General features: G+C 53.7%; 2 pseudogenes across 2 annotated transcripts in view; one reads left to right on the top strand and one right to left on the bottom strand.

The window, feature by feature from the left end:
• LOC307095038 (protein SET-like) overlaps positions 1-14,082 on the bottom strand; it is a 345,435-nt pseudogene that overhangs the window by 5,977 nt on the left and 325,376 nt on the right. The gene's annotated exons all lie outside the window — the stretch shown is intronic.
• LOC307094991 (protein SET-like) overlaps positions 963-14,082 on the top strand; it is a 61,623-nt pseudogene continuing 48,503 nt past the window's right edge. Inside the window, exon 1 of the transcript in view lies at positions 963-1,010. The product of the transcript in view is annotated as a protein SET-like (transcript). The remainder of the gene's footprint in view (positions 1,011-14,082) is intronic.

Below are 14,082 nucleotides of genomic sequence, written 5' to 3'. Positions count from 1 at the left end.
TGTAAGTACATTGCCAAGAAAGAGAAGACAGAATCAGGCCATAAAGCCAGCAAGGAGAGATTGAGTTTGCTACTTGGGGCTAATGCTGCTGGTGACTTCAAGCTGAAGCCCTTGGTGTGTCCGGCCGAGAATCCAAGGGCAATCGAGGGCATATGGAAGGGTCTACTACCTGTCATCTGGAAATCTAACAACAAGGCATGGGTGACACTCAGAGTATTTGAGGACTGATTTACCAACCATTTTGTGCCAGAAGTCAAGGACTACTGTGCTTCAAGGGGGCTGCCCTTTAAGGTGTTGCTAGTGCTGGACAATGCCCCTTGTCACCCTGCTGATTTGAATGACTTTCATCCAAATGTCAAGGTGGTTTACCTTCCACCGAGCACCACCTCCATTTTACAGCCGATGGGCCAAGGTGTCCTTGCCTCTTTCAAGGCCTACTACCTCCGAAGGACATTTGCTATGGCTTTTAGGGCAACGGAGAAGGATAAGGAGTTGACTCTCAATGACTTTTGGAAATCTTACAATGTTCTTGCTGCTGTAAAAAAACATTTCTGATTCTAGGGATGAAGTTAAGCAGATGAACTTGAATGGTGTTTGGAAAAATTTCTGTCCCCAGTTTGTGAATGATTTCCATGGCTTTGAGGATTCAGTTGAGGTTGTCATCAAGAATGTTGTTGAGTTGAGTAACCAGCTTGATTTGGAGGTGGAGGCTGAGGATGTCACAGAGCTGCTGGCATCTCATGGAGAGGAGCTTACTGCCGAGGACCTCACTCAACTGAAACAGCAGTTCATTGAAGAGGAAGACACACCAACCCCAGAGCCCAGGAGATTTACAAGCAAGGAATTAGCGGGGGCCTTTGCAATGATAGAGGATGCCTTGGCAAGGTTTGCGGCTCATGACCCCAACATTGACAGGTACACTAAGGACCCCAACATTTACAGGTAACATTGCCTGAGGGGTCATGGATAGCCTGCGGTGTTACAAGGAGATTTGGGAGGACAAGAAGAAGGTATCCTTCCGGACTAGCCTCGAACATTATTTTAAGAAGGTGGAGAGGCCTGCAACAGATCCCGTACCCTCTACCTCATGTGCTTCTCCGGACTCACCTGACTCAGGATCTCCAGCACCTTCTGCAGTTTCTGCCTCTCAAACCTCCTCCCCGCAGCAGCTTAGTGTAAGCCTGTCTTTCCCCACTTTGCAACGTCCAATGTGCAAGCCAACAACAGTAGTAAAGGTAATAATAATCCAGTATTTACCCTTATATGTACATATGTGCTTTATGCTTTTTATTATTTATTTACCATAAGTAAAGGTCAGTAAAGGACACCTTCTTCTTGTCCTCCCAAATTGTTATTTTTCTTTCAAATTATTTTTACTGTTTCACTTCATTTTTGCTGTGTATGTGTGCCATGTGAATGACATAGGTGCTTATGTAGGTGGGTTTTGACTTACAGCGAAAATTGCATTATGTTGCGCCATAGGAACAGTTCTCCGACGTAACCCGAAGTCCTACTACATATATATCAATTACAAGAGTGTATAAAATTAATGGAATAAAAAATCTCTCTCTCTCTCTCTCTCTCTCTCTCTCTCTCTCTCTCTATATATATATATATATATATATATATATATGTATATATATATATATATATATATGTATATATATGTATATATATGTATATATATGTATATATGTATATGTATATTGTATACACACACACACACACACATACACACACACACAGTGGACAGATTATTATGATCTCTGAACGCATAATAATCTGGCCACTCAGTGTGTATATATATATATAAGACCCCTGGTGCATGAATTTGTTCATGGGTGAGGTCCGGCCAGCCTGACAAGGGGCAGGGGACATGGGCAGTTCAACCTGCGTGCTGGTTGAACTCCTGGTCGAGGGGACAATTTGCATATTAACCTTTTATTATATAGGATATATATTAAGTGACCAGATTATCATGCATTCAAGAGAGCATAATTACCTGGCCACTCAGTGTATATATATATACTTTTGGCACAGTGCATGAATTTCGTACATAGGGGAGGGGGGGAATGTCCCTCAGCCTGGCCTGAAGGAGGTCCTGGTTCAGGGTAGGGGTCCACTTGCGGAACAGGGGTGGCCTGGGAGAGGGACCTGGGGTAAGTCGGCCATGTCCCCATTGGAGTGGGGGTCCCCACTTGGTGTGGTGCCAGCTTGGGTGAGGAACTGGGCCACTCATTGTGTGTGTGTGTGTGTGTGTGTGTGTGTGTGTGTGTGTATTAGTGGACCAGTGCATGAGTTTGATGCACGGGGGTAGGGGTGTCCCTCAGCCTGGCCTGCACCCTCTCCAATCTGGGACCCCTTTGGGGATGTAAGTCGGACATCCCTCTCACAATCCAGGACCACTGGCTCCTAACCACTCACCTGCCTGCCTGCCTCCCCTAACCACTCTGATGCCAGCCTGCTCGTGCCCATCTGCCCCACGCCGCTGGCTCTCTCGCCCCCTACAGCCCCCCTTGCTGGCGTGATCGCCCCCAACTGTCCTTCTGCCAGTCTGCTCGCCCCCAAATGCCCCCCCTCCAGGCCTGGTCACCCCTAACTGCCTCTGCCTTGACCCGCCACCATGGCTTTGTTCTGAAGGAAGTCCAGCATGTCTCCCAGTCTAATTAGCATACTACCTTTTTGTTAGTATAGATACAGGTTTGGTGCACAGGTGGGGGCCGGCTGGTGTGCCCTGAAGGGGGTCCCAGATCAGGGTGGGGATCCCCTTGGGGCAGTAGGGCTGGCCTGGGTGAGGGGCCTGGGGCAGTTTGCATGCTGGCCATGCCCCCATCGGGGTGGGGGTCCCCACTGGGAGCGGTGTCTGCCTGAGTGAGGAACTGGAGTAGTATGCAGGGCAGCCATGCACCCATCGGGTTGAGGGTCCCCTATTGGGGGCGTTGCCAGCCTGGGCGAGGGGCTGAGAGCTGTTTGCAGGCTGGCCACGCCACCATCGGGATGAGGGGACACGTTGGGGTGTTTGGCCGGCCAAGGCAAAGGGCTGAGGGTCATTTGGGGTGGTTTACAGGACAGCCAAGCCCTGGCTTTATCCCGAAGGATATCTGGAAGTTCTCCCAGTTGAATTAGCATATTACTTTTTTTAAAATATATTTTATTGATTTTTTTACAGAGAAGAAGGGAGATAGTTAGAAACATCGATGAGAGAGAAACATCGATCAGCTGCCTCCTGCACACCCCCCACTGGGGATGTGCCTGCAACCAAGGTACATGCCTTTGACCGGAATCGAACCCGGGACCCTTCAGTACGCAGGCTGACGCTCCATCCACTGAGCCAAACCGGTTTCGGCAGCATATTACTTTTTTTTTTTAATTTCTTTATTGATTAAGGTGTCACATATTTGTCCTCATCCCCCCATTCCCATCCCACACCCCTCCCCATGGATGCCCCAACCCTCTGTTGAACTTAAGCATTGGTTAGGCTCATATGCATGCACACAAGACCTTTGGTTGATCTCTCCCCCCTCCCCCCACCCTCCCCTATCCTCCCTCTGAGGCCCGATAGTCCGATCGATGCCTCCTTGTTTCTGGTTCTGTTCTTGTTCATCAGTCTATGTTGTTCATCGTTTCCCCTAGATGAGCGAAATCATGTGTCACTAGAGATATACTTATAAGAATTGAATGTGCGACGAGCAATAATAGTTATGCTGACAGGCAAATGAATCAGTCTGTAGTGAGTTTCTTTCTGCACCAACAGTTCTTTTGAGACCCAATATCAATGTCCACCAGTTCCTTATGAGTACATGTCGGCACTGACCCCTCAGCTCTGGATGGTGGACAAATGGTGGTAATGCAGGTCCGACTCCCTCTGGTTTGGTCTCGGCCGGATCCAGGGGCACGGCTTCACCCGGGTCCAGGGGCCCACGGCCTCACCCGGACCCGGGGTCCAGCCTCACCCGGATCTAGGGGCACACGGCCTCGCCCAGACCCAGGATTCAGCTTCATCTGGACCCAGGGGCGCATGGCCTCACCCAGACCCATGGGCGCGTGGCCTCTCCCTGACCCAGGGTCGCGTGGCCTCACCCGGATCCAGGGGCCCACGGCCTCACCCGGACCCGTGACCCAGGCTCACCCGGATTCAGGAGCCCACGGCCTCACCCGGACCCGTGACCCAGGCTCACCCGGATTCAGGAGCCCACGGCCTCACCCGGACCCGGGGCCAGACTCACCCGGATCCAGGGACCCACGGCCTCACCCGACCCGGGACCCAGGCTCACCCGGATCCAGGGGCCCACGGCCTCACCCGGACCTGGGACCCAGGCTCACCCGTATCCAGGGGTCCACGGCCTCACCCGGACCCGGGGCCAGGCTCACCCGTATCCAGGGGCCCACGGCCTCACCCGGACCCGGGGCCAGGCTCACCCGTATCCAGGGGCCCACGGCCTCACCCGGACCCGGGGCCAGGCTCACCCGTATCCAGGGGCCCACGGCCTCACCCGGACCCGGGGCCAGGCTCACCCGTATCCAGGGGCCCACGGCCTCACCCGGACCCGGGAGCCAGGCTCACCCGGTTCCAGGGGCCCACGGCCTCACCCGGACCCGGGGCCAGGCTCACCCGGATCCAGGGGCCCACGGCCTCACCCGGACCCGGGGCCAGGCTCACCCGGATCCAGGGGCCCACGGCCTCACCCGGACCCGGGACCCAGGCTCACCCGTATCCAGGGGCCCACGGCCTCACCCGGACCCGGGACCCAGGCTCACCCGTATCCAGGGGCCCACGGCCTCACCCGGACCCGGGACCCAGGCTCACCCGTATCCAGGGGCCCACGGCCTCACCCGGACCCGGGACCCAGGCTCACCCGTATCCAGGGGCCCACGGCCTCACCCGGACCCGGGACCCAGGCTCACCCGTATCCAGGGGCCCACGGCCTCACCCGGACCCGGGGCCAGGCTCACCCGTATCCAGGGGCCCACGGCCTCACCCGGACCCGGGGCCAGGCTCACCCGTATCCAGGGGCCCACGGCCTCACCCGGACCCGGGGCCAGGCTCACCCGTATCCAGGGGCCCACGGCCTCACCCGGACCCGGGACCCAGGCTCACCCGGATCCAGGGGCCCACGGCCTCACCCGGACCCGGGACCCAGGCTCACCCGGATCCAGGGGCCCACGGCCTCACCCGGACCCGGGACCCAGGCTCACCCGTATCCAGGGGCCCACGGCCTCACCCGGACCCGGGGCCAGGCTCACCCGTATCCAGGGGCCCACGGCCTCACCCGGACCCGGGACCCAGGCTCACCCGGATCCAGGGGCCCACGGCCTCACCCGGACCCGGGACCCAGGCTCACCCGGATGCAGGGGCCCACGGCCTCACCCGGACCCGGGACCCCGGCTCACCCGGATCCAGGGGCCCACGGCCTCACCCGGACCCGGGACCCCGGCTCACCCGGATCCAGGGGCCCACGGCCTCACCCGGACCCGGGGCCAGGCTCACCCGGATCCAGGGGCCCACGGCCTCACCCGGACCCGGGGCCAGGCTCACCCGGATCCAGGGGCCCACGGCCTCACCCGGACCCGGGGCCAGGCTCACCCGGATCCAGGGGCCCACGGCCTCACCCGGACCCGGGACCCAGGCTCACCCGGATCTAGGGGCCCACGGCCTCACCCGGACCCGGGGCCAGGCTCACCCGGATTCAGGGGCCCACGGCCTCACCCGGACCCGGGGCCCACGGCCTCACCCGGACCCGGGGCCAGGCTCACCCGGACCCGGGGCCCACGGCCTCACCCGGACCCGGGACCCCGGCTCACCCGGATCCAGGGGCCCATGGCCTCACCCGGACCCGGGACCCCGGCTCACCCGGATCCAGGGGCCCACGGCCTCACCCGGACCCGGGGCCAGGCTCACCCGGATCCAGGGGCCCACGGCCTCACCCGGACCCGGGGCCAGGCTCACCCGGATCCAGGGGCCCACGGCCTCACCCGGACCCGGGGCCAGGCTCACCCGGATCCAGGGGCCCACGGCCTCACCCGGACCCGGGTCCCAGGCTCACCCGGATCTAGGGGCCCACGGCCTCACCCGGACCCGGGGCCAGGCTCACCCGGATCCAGGGGCCCACGGCCTCACCTGGACCCGGAACCCAGCCTCACCCGCATCCAGGGGCACACGGCCTCGCCCAGACCCAGGATTCAGCCTCACCCGGACCCAGGGGCGCATGGCCTTGCCCGGACCCAGGGGCACGTGGCCTCACCCGGACCCGGGGCCCAGCCTCACCCTGACCCAGTTCCCAGCCTCACCCGGACCCAGGGGTACGCGGCTTCACCCGGATCCGGGACCCAGCGGGGTTTCATCTTCTTGATCCTAATTCCTGTTGGTTAATTCCCTCTCAGCAATTCCTTTGGCCATTTTCTCAGAGTTCCAGGGCAGTCACCGCAGAACTCGTTGGGTGGCGGGCTCGGCGAAGCTCCGGTGTGCCCGGTGCGCGGCGGCGGGCTGGTCCGGGGTGGCTGCATCGGCTCTTGGGTCTGCAGCGGTGGACGGTTGCCGAGCGTGTGCACCTGGCCGCTTCCGTGGCGTTGAGATTCTTGAAGGACTCGGAGGTCAGCAAGCGCGTAGTCTCCCACCCCATGTCTCCCAGGGGCTCGTCTGTCCGTGCTCGGCAGCGAGTGAAGCCTTCCCCTCAGCCGGAGACCGCCGGGGAAACTGCGCCGAGCACGATCCAGGCCGCCATTGTGTCGCCTGAGCCGTAGTTTTTAAAGTGTGGTCTTTGGGTCACCGGCATCAGCTTCATCCCGCGTACCCCTCTCTTTTATTCTAGTTGTAGAGCATCTGCTCAGTCAGCCCTCCGGTGGTTCTGGATGGTGTCTGCTCTGCTCTCCTGTCGTAGTCTCAAAATTGTTGTGGTAGGCAGCAATCAGGCTTCTGCCCTATGCCTCCATCTTGGTCCTTGTTTGTATAGTTAAGTCTTGATTGTTGTTGGTGTCACTGGGAGGAATTGTCCTCCAGGCCACTTGGCCGTGCGGACCCTCTGTGTCTATAAAGGAAGAGTTGCTGTGCGGGAGACATGTTTATGTGCCGGGTCTTGGTGCAGCAAGGCTTTGGCGCTCACTGCGTCTGCCTCTTGAATGTGTCCCTTATGGGAGTGGTTGAAATCTGGTGTCATCTCACACCGACCACTAGATGCCTTCGTTTCTGGGTCTCCAATGGAGTGTAGGTCAGCTTCTGCCTGTGGCCCCTCAGCATGAATTACAGCATCCCTTATATTCGTGACCTGTTTCGGTGTCTTCCCCTTTTGGCTGCCTCCCTATCGCTCAGCTTCCCCAATCTCCCTAGGTGGTCGCTCTTGATACCCCCCTTTGTGGGCTGAGTGCAAAGTCTTGGTGTTGTTAAGCCTTGATTGCTGTTGGTACACTGGGAGGATGTGACCTCCAGTCCAATTGGCTGTGAGGATCAGCTGTGTCTATGCCGGGAGACAGCCCCATTCAACTAGACTTGCAAAATTGTAAAAGCCTCTGTGTTCAGCTTGGATGGGGCGGAGTTACAGGGCGGAGCCTACCGCCTTGGCTTCCCGTCAGCCCTGCCCTATGAGGTTCCTGTGTCCCTCTGTACTCCCAGCAAACACCTCTGAGAGAAAAGCGCCCTGGAGTTTCGCGCGCTGCCAAACAGTCTAGTCTCTCCCCCAATGAATCTGGATTCCCAGATTCTCGCCCGGGACTGGGTTTCCGTGTAGTCAGAATTGGGGCTCACCGCAGTCTGGCGCTTTTGTCTCCTTCCCTCCAGGGCGACTCAGCGGCACAGTCAACAGCCCATCCTCCGCACACAATCCCGTGCGCGTCTCCGGTGCTCTGCTCTTCGCCGCCTCTCTGCACCTTTGCCCCACAGCCCAGCTTTCCCCAGTATGAGCCTGGCTTCCCTGGGTCTTTCCCGGAACTGGGGTTCAGTGCAGTTGGAACTGGGGGTTCAGCACAGTCCGGAGCTTTTGTCTCCTTCCCGCTAGGGCAATCCAGCGGCACAGGCAACAGACCCTCCTCTGCGCACATTCCCGTGCGCGGCTCCGGCGCAACTCCTCTGTGTCTCCGCCCCACAGCCCAGACTCACCCAGCATGAGCCCGGCTTCCCAGGGTTTCGCCCGGAACTGGGGTTCAGTGCAGTCGGAGCTGGGGTTCAGCACAATCTGGCGCTTTTATCTCTTTCCCTCCAGAGAACGCCAGCCAGGCCGTCAGCCGCCCCTTCCTCTCCGGCTCCGTCTTCCCCGCACGCGCGCGGGCTCGTGTCTCCGCCCGTGTCTCCATACCTCAAGCTTTTAAGGCTTCTCTGATTTTCCTTGTGGTTTTCTCTTTCCATCTAATTGTGGGCATTTCAGTCAGCCAGCTTTCCTGTGGTTCTGGATGATGTCCGTTTTGATTTATAGTTGTGTTTTTGAAATTGTTGTGCCCGGCTGTAGGTTAGGTGTTTAACCTATGCCGCCATCTTGGTTTCTCCCCTCCTGCAAACTTTATCCTGGGTTTCTGCAGCATATTACTTTTTTATTAGTGTGTCTATATCCTCTCTAATAAAATGGTAATATGCAAATTAACCATCACTCCGCTACATAAGCCACGCCCACCAGCCATTCAGGGTGAGTATGCAAATTAACCCCAATCCAAGATGGCTACAGCCCCAGAGAGCAAGGTTTCCCAGGTAACAGAGCAAGCCAAGCTTTCCATAGCCGTTGCAGGCCTAAGCTACAGTTTCAATTATAGAAGGTAAACAAATTGAAACAAATGGCGGCAGAATGGAGCTTGAGAGAGCAGGCCAGGGTTGCCGGCGGCAACAGGGGAAGCAAAGCTTTCCGCACACCCTGGCCGGCTCACCCGCTTAAGGCTACAAAGTTTCAATTGTAGAAGGTGAATTAACTGCCACAGAAATGGCTGCCGCCCCAGAAATGGCTGCCGCCCCAGGCTACAAAGTTTCAATTGTAGAAGGAAAATAAATTCCAGATACCAGGGCCTCCACTTGGGTTGCCAGGGGGTGTGGTCAGCCTGCAAACCACCACAGGCCCCTCGCTCATGCCACCCCACGCCCCAAGGTAAACCCCACCCTGATCCGGGACACCAGGGCAAACCAGCTGGCCCCCACCTGGGACACCAGGGCAAACCAGCTGGCCCCCACCAGACCTCTATCCTATCTAATAAAAGAGTAATCTGCAGATTGACCATCACTCCAACACACAATAGTTGCCCCCATGTCGTCAAAGATCCTGCCCCCATGTGGACACAAGATGGCCACCACAAGATGGCCAGCAGAGGAGGGCAGTTGGGAGGCACCAGGCCTGCAAGGGAGGGCAGTTGGAGGCAATAAAGCCTGCAGGGGAGGGCAGTTAGGGGTGACCAGGCCGGCAGAGGAGGGAAGTTGGGGGCAAACAGGCTGGCAGGGGAGCAGTTAGACATCAATCAAGCTGGCAGGGGAGTGGTTAGGGGGTTATCAGGCTGGCAGGCAGGCGAGTAGTTGGGAGCCAGCAGTCCTGGATTGTGAGAGGGATGTCCAACTGCCCGTTTAGGCCCGATCCAAGTGAACAGTCGGACATCCCTCAAGGGGTCCCAGATTGGAGAGGGTGCAGGCTGTACGAATTTCTTGCACCGGGCCTCTGATATATATATATTGTATATCCCTATTTCTCTCACTCTGAAATCAATATATATGTTTTAATCACCTAGTCAGTCCACACACATCTGAACACCAGCACAGCCTAGGGACCTGTGAGGACAAGCAGCTAAGGTTCTCTTGAGGGCAGAGCATGCAGTGACCCAGAGAATAGTATGGGAGGTGCCCTCTATGTCACTGTGCCAGGTGGGGAACCCGGGCTGAGCTGCACAATCACACACAGGAAATGATGACATCAGTGTGGTCCCTGGGACTAAAAGCAAAGCGGCCGGGCACTAACAATGACGTTCAAATGAATGAAAAGGGATTCCATCTCTGATGGTGTCTCTATGATATGATATGGGGAATTTTAAGATAATTTCTAACAAGATGGTTTGCTGTGATGCTACATGACAAGTGTAGAGCTTAGAGTCCATATATGTGCCCACCTGCTATTTCCTGTTGAGGGCTGACCCAGTGGACACTAGGAATGAGACAGCATACATCACTGTCACCTGCACTTGAAAATCCCCACCGGCATGGGGAAAGGAGAAGAGAGAAGGGTGAGAGAGAAATATATCACAGAGGTGGTGAACTAGAATTTGGGGAAAGAAGCTGATTAGAAAACACCCTGTCCTCGTCATGGCTTATTTGTGTTATCAGTGAAGTTGTGCCTCTGGGAATGAAGCTGTGTGAGACAAGTGTGGATCAAAGAACTATGGGCAGCAGGTAATGCAGAGAGATGGCCTCAACAAACTGGGATTGGAGTCAGAAGTGTAATGGGCATTACCATGTTGTTTGGTGTCTTGGAGAGACAATTTGGAGGACAACATGGGTATTGCCTGTCAAGACCAGAGTCAAATCCATCACATTCCCATTATGTGCAACATCTCCTCCTACCCTATGTTCCTGACACCAACTATTATTGAAAGGGGGCAGTGTGACTCCTATTTGAGGATGAGAGCACAGGTAACTTGTATCTGTTCATCTGCCTTTATTGTTGTGGGAAGACACAGCATCAGTAAGAATATAAGGAGAGACTGACTTTAATGGGACCAAGGGCTGCTTTCTTCTCTGATGTGGGGAGTAGGGGAGGATATGCATGTGCAGGGTGGATAGTATGGCAAACTTGGAATCTCCAGAGAGAATCTCATCATGGGACGTTCTGTGCCCATTATGACAGGATATGAACTTTGAGGACGTGGCCATTGCCTTCTCTCAGGAGGAGTGGGAGATCCTTGATGAAGCTCAGAGACGTCTGTATTGTGATGTGATGCTGGAAGTGTTTGCACTTGTATCATTCATAGGTAAGACCATCACATCTCTCCTAGTGTCCTGAGGTGATGCCCACTCCTTATTTATTCTCCAGAATTAGCACACTCTCTCTCTCAAAGCCAGAGATTAGCCTCAGCTAATTTCCCCCAATGTCTTCTCAAATGGGTTGTGCCTGCCAGTGCCGAGCTGTGCAAAGAGCCCTGAGCAATAGACTCCATAAACCTCCCTAACACCAGTTGTCTCAGAAACTGCAGGAAGTGTCTGGGTGTCAGCAGTCTTACAGACCGCTTAATGGGTCCCTCCTGCTCTTCCACTCCAGGAAGGGTGACTCTATCCAGATCCATGGCTTCCATTTCTGCACTTTTCCTGTCGATAAAGACCCTGTGTCAGTTGTCTTCTTTCCATACATGAACCAGGGGATGTTCTTGTAAGACCCTCCAATTATTGTTTGTAATATTACCTTCCCTGGATACTATTGCAAGCTGAATGCTATGGGCAAGTGATGGCTGCTCACCTCTGTTGTCTTTTCATTGATACTCAGAATATTTGTTTGTTCATACTTCTAGAAAAGGAGATGCAGGGAGAACCCTGGGTTTCTCCAGGGTGAACGTACAGGTTGGTCCTAGAGGATGCTTAACCCGGGTTAGTGGCAACTGGGGGGAGGTATGACATAACGATGGTGTTCAGATTATATCGGGAACATGCTACTGTACAACAGTGTTTGGTGCAGGTTTCAGTGGCCACACCTCATTTATACCTTTCTTTTCCACACTTGACACTTTGCTGACTTGTCATTTCATTGGTGACTTCCTAGCACTGTCTACCTTCGCCTTTGTGTCCTTTTTGCATCACCTATTCCTCTGCACATCTCTTTCTGCAGTATACTACAACATGGACCTACGCAAGTGTTATAAGGAGCACATACATACTTAAACACCCCTCAAACACCAGCTACTTGTTTATTTAATTTTATTTGGAATGAGATGTTACCAACCTTCTGCACAGCTTGCCCATGTCACCAGCAGAGATATACTGAATGCTGTTTGCAGCAGAATGAGCTGGACAGTCCGCTTCTCTTCCATGTGGTGCTTGCCATGTTTTTGCTCAATTTCTGTTGAAGTCTCTCTTGTTTTGTGATATTCAGTGGTCAAGAACTTCACAGTTGCGTCTTATTAGTTCATCTGTCAGGTCTAGTATTTTCAGCCAATTGCATGAGACCAATGTATTATGTGCAACATAGTTTTATCATGGGACTTCCCTCTGTCACCACAGTCAACATTCATTTCCTCATCATTCCTCTGTTTTCAGGTCCTTGGCATAAAATGGATGATATGGAAGCCTATTCTGAGCACAGTGTATCTGTAGGAGATTCTCAGGTCAGGGCTTCCAAGACAGCTGCAGCTACCCAGAGGACCCATCTGTGTAAGCCGTGCTTCTCAGTGTTAAAAGGTATTTTGCACCTGACTGAGTTACAAGTGGCATACTTTGAGAAGAATGTGTTCTTAAGTGATGTATGTGTGAGAGACTTGTGTTTCAGTGCAAACCCTCACCAGCAGCAGAAGGATGCCTGTGGAGAGAAGCCCTGGAAAGAAGATATGAAGAGTGCTTCGCTTGTGACAACTTGCTGTTTCTACTTCGCTGGGATGCCTGAAGCTAGTACTGAGGTTGGGATAGACTCCCCAGACATCTCAGGGCTTCTCCAGAACCAGGTTACTCTTAACATCAAGGAGCCACACAGTAACAATGAGATTTCACAGGAAATTCTCCGTGGAAAAAGACATCACCAGTGGGTTGAATGTGAAAGAGCTGCCAGCCAAAAACAGAAAGTTGCTTATCAGAAAGGTCTCTGCTCTGGACATATGATTAATGAGTATAATAAATGTGGGAAAGTGTTCAGACAAATCTTTAAACACCTACAACTTGGGTGAGTTCACACTGTAGAAAAGCCCTGTGAGTGTACTGATTGTGGGAAGGTCTTCAGTGAAAGCCCTGCTCTCATTAAACACAACAGAGTTCACATTAGTAAAAAGTGTTATACTTGTAGTAATTGTGGGAAGTCCTTCAGTAAAAGGTCTCACCTCACTGTATACCACAGAGTTCACCCTGGAGAAAAAACATATGAGTGTAGTGAATGTGGAAAGTCCTTCAGTCAAGGGTCTCACCTCACTAAACACCACAGAGTTCACACTGGAGAAAAGCCATATGAGTGTAGTGAGTGTGGGAAATATTTCAGTCGAAGGTCTTCCCTCACTATACACCACAGAGTTTACACTGGAGAAAAGCCATTTGTGTGTAGTGAATGTGGGAAGCATTTCAGTCGAAGGTCTTCCCTCACTACACACCACAGAGTTCACACTGGAGAAACGCCATATAAGTGTAGTGAATGTGGTAAGCATTTCAGTCTACGGTCTAACCTCCCTATACACCACAGAGTTCACATTAGAAAAAAGCCATATGAGTGTAGTGAATGTGGTAAGCATTTCATTCAAAGGTCTCACCTCACTAGACACCACAGAGTTCATACTGGAGAAAAGCCATAAATGTTCAGGGAATGGTGTATTTTTCTCACTTACTATAAAAACACTTAAGGGGCTCTATGAGACCCTTTACATCAATGTAAACCCCTTTTAAGGGAACATACCCTCTGCTGGATTCCTTATAAATTTGAGGTAGAAGTGAGACTTGAAGGAGCTGCATTGTGCTTACTAACATGCCTAGACCTACCACCCAAATGATGTCACTGTCTCTTTGTCGCTGAAGAGATTTCACCTCTAACACCTGACTCACCCGAGGAGTGTGCATCGGTCAGCACCTCTGGGTGCTCAGGGGAATGTATTCTGTGTTCTCACTTCTGCTGGAAGTAATTATGGTTCCTCCAAGCTCTTGGCAGTATCTTCATTCATTTCTCTGTGACGAGAAAATGGACCTGAACCTGAATTCATCCTGAGGACCCCTTCTCAGCTAAGAAGTGCCACCTCTTTCAGGGACATAGTTGTACTCACATTACGCTTTGATAAATTTGGGGGGATTCTTATTCACCAACCTGCAAACCCCTTGTTCTCCTGTGCTCTGGTTTAGAATTTTTGTAAAGGTATTTTTAGATTTGTACCTTTCATTTTGGTTTAATCACTACCACAGATGATTTGCAAACACAAATGTGATCTTTCGGCATGTAGAGATGAATAGATATTATG

The sequence above is a fragment of the Cnephaeus nilssonii genome (assembly GCF_951640355.1).
Source record: "Cnephaeus nilssonii genome assembly, chromosome: 24".
NCBI classification, from domain to species: domain Eukaryota; kingdom Metazoa; phylum Chordata; class Mammalia; order Chiroptera; family Vespertilionidae; genus Cnephaeus; species Cnephaeus nilssonii.
The sequence above is the reverse complement of the archived record's forward strand: the minus strand, read 5'-3'. Positions and strand labels throughout refer to the sequence as shown.